Genomic DNA, 8,593 nt, shown 5'->3' with positions numbered 1-8,593 from the left:
GGACTATAGGGACTCGGACCTTATCTAAATGATGAAATGCAAGATATATAACTCAATAAACCTATTGCTTTGATACCATAATTGTCACACCCCAAATCTGGGCATGACCGGTCGTGGCCCACAGGGACTTAGCCCAAGGCACACGTAAGCCTAAACATGAATCCAAAACCATAAAGAATAAATGTGATGATAGCCCAGAAATAAATAAATCAACACTCAATCCAGTGACATACCACAAGTGAAAAACAAGTCATAACCGACTTCCTAAATATATATATATATACTAAATGGGACACAAACCGCCCACAAAATAAAATAATTCTAAATAAAACACAACCACAATGTATGCACAAAACTCGACAAAGCAACCTAAAACAAATTAAATAAATGCCATAAAGGTCCATGCAATTGAGTCCCCGCTACGCCATGTGTCCACTCTAAGTCCTTCTAACACCTGTAAATGATAACAACTAAGTCAGTTGATAGCTCAGTGAGTAGCAACATGGATAGTAAATACAGTTTTTGAAAACAGGGTTCAATTCCAAAATAAGATATATATCACAGAAACTACATTGGCATACAGTTTGGTAAATACAATCTGTTTCAAAAAGAAGGTTCCACAATTCAACACTTAAAATACTCATGTCTCGCAAGAACATGATAAACGACATTTTCCACTTAAAACGGATTATAACATGAACACCAATAATTTTCTGGATACCAATAAAAACAAATAATATACCACACATTTCTCAGGCTATAAGCCTCGTTAGATCCAATACCGAACTAAGAGTCATCCTCAGGGTGGCAGCTGGGCCTTTTCTCAAAGACGATCCGATTGAAGGTCACCTAGTTATTTTTAAAGGTCTTTTTCTTACAATCGTTGAGCACTAGAGTCATCACGGCCAAACCCGGATCTGTTCCCTAGTGGCTAGAGTCACCACACACAGTGGAATAATTTCCCTAGACTAAATACACACATGGTCCCAATAATCAATACACATCAGTTTCGCAAAACATGGTAGTTCATCATCATAAACATGAGACCAAAACAAATAGTTTACAGTATGCCAAGTTCACACATGTTTCAGAAATAATTTGATTCAATTGATAATATAATAATTTATCAAAACAGTTTAATCATGAAACAACAATTTAATTTTCCAACAGTTCAGGGTAGGGGAACATTTATAAAAATATGTAGCATGAAACTACTCACCCGAAAATGAAATAATATAACCCTCGAATAGAGTGTAAAAGTCCAACTAGTGCCCGGAACCAAGTATAAAAAAACTACACGTCACAACTAATTTAAAAATACTAGAAAATAAGAACTAAGTAACCTCAACTAAAGCACACTAACACGGCTCAACCCAACTCACCATTACTCTTAAATATTAGCTAAGTTCATGTTCTTCAAGGTTTAAAATCACCCAAGACATGGGTTCCGGTCAAAACTTAATTAATTGTGACTTTAAGATAAAACAGAATTTCAAACAAGTCTTCCCAACCTATTCGCTAACTTTGAAAATTACAAAACCCACTCCACGCTATTCGAAAAATTCCAATAACCTCCAGATATGATTTAATGTATCCTAAGTTTCAAACCCAATTGGTTTCACTTGATTTTCTTATCAAAATAATTATCTACAATTTATTATATCCAAACAGGTTGTTTTCTACAGCACTTTAAAGAAATTGACGGTTCTCTTAATATACACGAGCAATCAATGCAAGGCCAAAAACGTACGAAACTAGACTCGTAACCGGTTCTAATGACACTAATTTGATAATTTTTGGACTTATACCCAAAGAGAACAACACTCCCGAATTTACTGTTTTGGAATGGTTTCTTGGACAGATTTGAATACCTCAATTTATATGGATTTTGACTTCCCAAAATTATGAAAAAATTCAGATATGCAATCCAATATGTAATTGATCTACTATAAAAATTTTAGTTTAAAATTCACTCGTTTGATATGATTTCTTGATTTTTAAAGTTCGTGATTATGCGCAGAATTTGTGAACTAAGAATAATACCCATTCTTTATACATAATTTAACTCCTGAAATTTCTTAACAATATATATATATATATATATATACAAAATACATAAACCTACAACCTCTCCATCAATGATCTAAATAATAATAGAAGAAGGATAAAGAGCAAAAACAAAGAGAAGAAGAAAGATAGAGACCTACCACACACCCAAAAGTTATTCCTTGTTTGCAAACCCCTTTTTTTTTTCTTCTTCTTTTCTCTGAACTTCTTTCTCCCCGTGGCTGCTATGGCTGCTGCTATAGAATGTATTAGGAACCCAGGGTTTTTCTTTTCTTTTCTTTGTTATACATAACATAAATGACTTTAGACAAAAATGTCCTTTGTTTTATTTTATTTTATTTTATCTCTCCATAAATTTAAATAAAATAGAACTACTATTAGATCAAAATATGCTTACTAATTTGACCCTTAATTTTATTTTATTTATTTATTTGTTTATTTTTTAAATAATAAATCTTGCCTTTAAATTGAAGACTTTCACCATAAATTTATTTTAGGTTTTAAAATTAATTGAAAGACCCTCCAAATATTTAATTTGTAATTTAGAATTCACCATCAAAATATTTGAGATTATAATATTATTATTATTATTATTTAATTATTTACTTAATTTTTATATTCGAATTCTCACAAAAAAAATATTTTAAATTTTAGGGGGATGTATAAAATTAATTGGCGACTAAATATTTTATTTGTTAATGGATATAAAAGGGAGTTCATTGTGCTACAACATTTGTGGCTTTCTTTTTCAGTTTCCCCTTTTGCCCCTTTCATTTGTTGAATTTTCCAATCCATCTCACGTATTGATTTTCTTAGTACTTATTATTTTGGACTATGTTGTAATTTAATGGCTCAACTTTGCTTGTCCTATTAAACTGTTCATCAGAGCAAGGATCCTCTAGAGTGATTTTTCCCTAAAGTTTCCTAGAGTGTTACATTGTGTGGTTGAGATTTACTGTCAAGTCACATCAATTTTTCTGATGTGACTTGCCAGTAAATCTCAACCACACAATGTAGTACTCTAGGAAACTTTAAGAAAATTTCACTCTAGAGGATCCTTGGTGCATGGCCACTGCCTTTGTAGAAAGAGCAGCGCATGTCTCTGTCATTTTACACTCTTCCTCTCTTTGGCAGGGATGATGACCTAGACGACAGTGAGATCCCCATTACCACATCGATTTCGAATCAAAACCCACGGAAGATGAGGTCCAAGAAAGATCTCGACCGAAGATCTGCATTACCATGGCTTCAGGATCCCGACTGAAGATAGGGTACAAGAAAGATCTCCGTTGAAGATGAACTCTTCCGACAACTTCACCAACGGAATCGCACGAGGTACTTTCGTTATAATTCGCCAATTCTAGGCTGAGATCGGTTTTCCTTTTTTAATTTAATAATTTGATTCTTTGTAACTCCATGCTTTTTTAATTTGAGAGAATCTGATATTGAAGTAGTTGATGTTTCTCTTTTAGCTCAACATAGAAGAACTATGACTGTACATCGGTCTTTTAGATTTTTCTTTTACCGACTTCTGTTTTCTCGACTTCAAGATTGCGCCATTATTTTTTGTAAGGTGTGCTCTTCTCTTCTCCTGCCCTCTTTTGATGATTTTGCTAAAGTAATTAGACTTCCAGTTCTTCAAATGGCAGGATTTGTTTTGGATTTTTGTTGGTTTTTATTTTTTTTAAAATTATTTGCACGAGGTGGAACTCTCAATTTTAGGCTTTTTTTTTTTTTTTTGGTAGGGGTCAAGTTCAGAGCATGTCATATTTGAGCTAAAAGCTATATTTCTTTTTATTTTTGTGAATCCTTTTTTTATTTTTTAGCCACATTTTTTATTTTGTTTTCTTTTGAAGTTTGTGAATTCCTATGGTTTTAACAATTATCTTTCCAATTCAAACGTTTTTTCCATTTCTATTCACTTCTGCTTTTGTTAATTTTATATGGTGTTTTTTGGTATTTTCCTTGGGGATTGATATTGACACCATAAACCAAGTTATAATAGTAGCTATTCCAATTGAAGGAATTAGTGATGCCTACAAAACTACAAATCAAATATGTAGCCTTTTTATGTGTTTTTTTTTTATTTTTTTATTTCTTCAACTTTTCAATGTTTTCTTTCAAGTATTTCATATTGTAGCTTTTCAAATTGCATTATATCGATTTTAGGATGAGAGGTTCAATACGAAGGCAATGTGTTAGGGTCAGTAGTATAGTGACTCATACTTTGGCAAAATCCTCCCCTACTTCGAATGAGAACTTTCTTTGCTTGAAAATGGCCTTGTCTTCAACATGTAAGTGAATTGTTTGTTGTATTGTCTAAGTGAATCCAATTATTCTATCAACAGGCTTCAAAGGGTATGTTATTTGTTAGACATCAATACTAATTGCACATATAAATTGCATTTTCACTCTGGTTTGTTAATAAAATTTTAGTTGTTTTAGTCCATTATTTATTGAATTATATTTTTTGTTTTTTAGGTTTAGTCAGACTCAGGACAACATTTAGACTATTTTAACTAAAATTTTAAATTAAACTTTAAGCTATTTTTTTATTTTAATTCTTAGTTAATCCATATTTTGCCTATTTCAAGATATGCGGTTCTATGTATATGTGCTAGCGAAGTAGTTTTAATTGGTGTTGGTTGTCATTTTGTTCCAATCATTATGGTTTATTTGGTCGATAACTCTAAAAAGATAGATTGCCTATCTTTTCTTTCATTTTGGGAGAAATACGAATTTAGGAGGGCATGGTAATTGCATCCATTCATTCAACAAAGACAAGGGATCTCTCTTTTCTATCAACAAAGACAAACACCACTCCATCTTCTCTCTCACGAAGCAAAATGGACTTGCATAGATTAGCTTAATTCCCTCTCCTCTTCACTTCTTCACTCCTATGTAGTTCTATTAGGATTGTATCTCATTCCTCTAATTATTTCATGTGTTGATTTTATTCTTGAAAATCCTACGTGATTTGTGATTAGATAAAGATTAACTTATTCCAAATCCCAATTAATTCAAAACACTTAACCTAAAATCATCAAACACTTACGAGAGTGATTTTAGTTTATTTGTTTTCGAGAATAAACAATAAATCGACACAAACGATTTTTTACGTGGAAAAAATCACAATTGAAGAATCTTCAATTGTAATAAAAAACCACGGGCGAACCGCCACTATCAATCCACTACTGAAGAACGAAAAGATTACAAAGATACCATACAAATTACCCAACCCAGTCAATTTGTCTCTAAATCTTCTGTAACTCTTTCACCACACCTTCGTCACGGAATTGATCCTGAAGTTGATTCTACACCACAACTTCACTTGTCGAATTAACGACTGCGTAGAATCAAACGCCTTTTGGATTCTACGCTTTAATCTTCGGAATCCACCGAAGAGAACTTACTTGAAACTTAAGAAGCAACCTCCTTGATGTATGAATCTCAATGCATAAGTTCAGAACTCTCTCAAGAACATCAAGGAAAACTATGAAAAATCGCCAAAAAAAACTTTAAACACAACCCTAGTGCTTGTAGATCAGATCTAGGAAAAACTCCTTCAAAAAAACACCCTTAACAGCTTTAAATAGGAATCTGGATCCGCGATCTCCGCTCGAGCTCAACACAGCCCGCTCGAGCGGACTGACCAAAAACTGCGTGCGAACAAACTGAGATGCGCTCGAGCGTAGGAGAATCCGCTCGAGCGTAAAATCACACCCACCAGTATTTTTTGCTTGCCCTGACAAAATACTGAGACCTGCTAATCTACGCTCGAGCTCACAAGGATCCGCTCGAGCGGACAGAACAAAAACACAAAAAATTACATTTGAATCAACACAATGTTTTGTCTCCGGATTTGACAACATAGGGACCTAACAATTCTTTTTTTAATTTCTTTAACTTTGACATTATAGGAATCCATCTAACATTTTAATTTGCTTACTGTTGATTTTAATTCATAGTGGTTATGTCAATGAGCTCTTCTGAAGCAGTTATGCACAAATGCACAATCTGACAACACTTTTTAAATTAATATAGTTTATAATTAGATGTTATTTTATATAAGGATCAAAGTAACGGTAAATGTTAATAATCCAATTTTAATTCATATGTTGAATGATTTTTTCCACAATGATGCAACTATTTTCTATTTTAAGAATATTGAAGAAGAAAAATCATACATAAAGCAAGTTAAAAAGAAAAATCATCAAATCTCACTCCTACTTGACCACCTAGATTATTTGGACTTTTTGTTCGACTCTATAAAAGCTGCATTGCTATTTTTTTTTTTTTTTTTATTTCATTGCGGACAAAATGATGGGTAAACAAAGAATTTGAAATGTGTTTTACATAAAGTCATATCATTTGAAATGTGTTTTACATATTTATTCATAGTGTAGATTTCAGCATAAGCACGCATGTATTATGCATGTGTTAGTCATAGATAGATTGCTTAGTTTGGAGAAAAAACCTCTAGAATTTTTTACTGGTTTCTTCATGGAAATACCTTGTATAGATTTATCTAAATAGTGAGGCATTGCTTGCATTAGGCCAAGCCTCCTCTTGAAATATAAGTCATTAGTATTGTTTCTTAAGAAAACTATAAATAAAAATAAAAAAAATCCTTTCTACGCAATTATTATTAGCTTTCTAGAACAATGCTTTAATGGAACTAACATGAGATGCGTATGTGTATTTTTATTTTCTTACAACCAAGAAACAATTTTAAAAGAACTATATGTACTTATTAATTGGAGTCTTTCTTTCAGACACCTTTGAGAATGAATAATCCAAACACACATTTATTGAGGAAATCCTATAATGGACCAACACAGATTAATACACAAAAAATAAAATAAATTATTTTTTTATTTTATCACATAGATAGAAAATCCTATAACTAATATACTTCATAATTGTTTAAAAAATGGTTGGGTAGTAGGTCCATATGTTCTTCTCTTATTTTCTCCCTTAAATAATGTTATATATACCAATTAGTGTATTAACTAGTGTATCAATTGATGATACGACATAATTTAAGAAGTTTTGGTATTTTCCTTTTGTGTATTTTGGTATGGTATGTGAACTACCTTTATTTCTCAGTGTCTCTGATCATTGAAAGTGACCCTTGCTTATATTTCAAATGCCAAATTTGTTGTTGGAAGGTATGGAGATTTTTCCTTTGAGAACTGGAGTTTTCTAATTTTTTACCTTCCCCTTTCTCTGTCTCCATCTCTTCATTTTTCTTCTCCTTTCTTCTTCTTCTTTTTTTTTTTTTTTTTATATTTTTCTGCTTCTAATGTGTTTTGTAATTATATGGTTCAGGGAAACTTGTCAAAGAGATCACTCCACAATAAAGCGAAGAAGTTTGAATTTCAGGGTGAGGTGTCTCTGCTTATGGACATCATTATCAACTCACTTTACAACAATAAAGATATCTTCTTTAGGGAATATATTTGGCATGGTAGTGAATATATTTGTGTACGAAGGACATGTTTCGGTATTATTCTCTGTTTTATATGGAATAATATTATTATTTTAGGTTGGAATATACTTAATTTGTATGACATTTAACATTTAACATTAAAAATTATTCTTTTTTGGATGGTTGGAAGTGAAATACATGCAAAATCCAGAATGATTGATAATATACGTATTGTTTTATTTATATATATGATACAAGTTGCATGGAATAGATACATATTGTGGACAAATTAATTAAAAAATAAAATAAAATCATGTTTTTGGCGACTAAACAATTAGTAGCAAAATATGAAGTAAATATTTTTAGTGACTAAATAGTTATTAGCTAAAAATAAAAATAAAATGGAAAAAAAGCTTTTGACTACTAAATATTTAGTTGCTAAAAATAAAAATAAAATGGAGAAACTTTTGGCTGCTAAATATTTAGTAGCTAAAATAAAAGTTTAGTAGCTAAAAAAAATAAAAAAAAAAAAAAAATAAGAGTTTAGTAGCTAAAAAAATAAAATAAAAAAAATAAGATGAAAAAATAAAAAACCTTTAGCGACTAAAACTTTGGTCGCCGTAGATACTTCAAGTTTTGGCAACTAAAGTTTTAGTAGCGGAAAATAAGATTTTTGGCGACAAAAATATTATTTTTGACGACTAAAAATATAAGTCGCCATTTATCGGACTTCTGGTGACTAAATATTTTTTAGTACCTTTCTCGACAATCTTTTCGCTCTAAATCCAACGACCAAAATATTTAGTCGGGAAAATATTTTGGTGACAAAAAACCTTACTTTTGGGGACTAAAAATTTAGTCGTCAAAAGTGTAATTTCTTGTAGTGCTAGGACCATTAAAGTAACATAAATTCATAATATGCATCAGATACCTTCAATTTTATAATTGAGAACAGCTCCTTTTGAATATTGGAATGCCTACTGTGGGCTCATCTTGACTTGTCTCAACGATCCAAACTATTCATTTTGTAAGGTTTGAAACCATTATTCCACCCTGTCTAATTGTTGCATACTTCCTCATTAGTCTTATTGTCTA

The 8,593-nt window shown here is 31.5% G+C and overlaps 1 long non-coding RNA gene across 1 annotated transcript; it reads left to right on the top strand.

Moving 5' to 3' along the window:
• The first annotated feature begins 3,137 nt into the window (after positions 1–3,137).
• On the top strand, positions 3,138–7,695 carry LOC145824566 (uncharacterized). Its single transcript, XR_014366342.1, has 2 exons — positions 3,138–3,402; positions 7,399–7,695. It is a non-coding gene; the product is annotated as an uncharacterized LOC145824566 (long non-coding RNA).
• Positions 7,696–8,593: the final 898 nt, after the last annotated feature.

This window comes from Camellia sinensis, chromosome 4, assembly GCF_055761805.1.
Source record: "Camellia sinensis isolate YWXY chromosome 4, ASM5576180v1, whole genome shotgun sequence".
NCBI classification, from domain to species: domain Eukaryota; kingdom Viridiplantae; phylum Streptophyta; class Magnoliopsida; order Ericales; family Theaceae; genus Camellia; species Camellia sinensis.
Note: the sequence above shows the minus strand (reverse complement) of the source record. Positions and strands in the feature narration are given on the sequence as shown.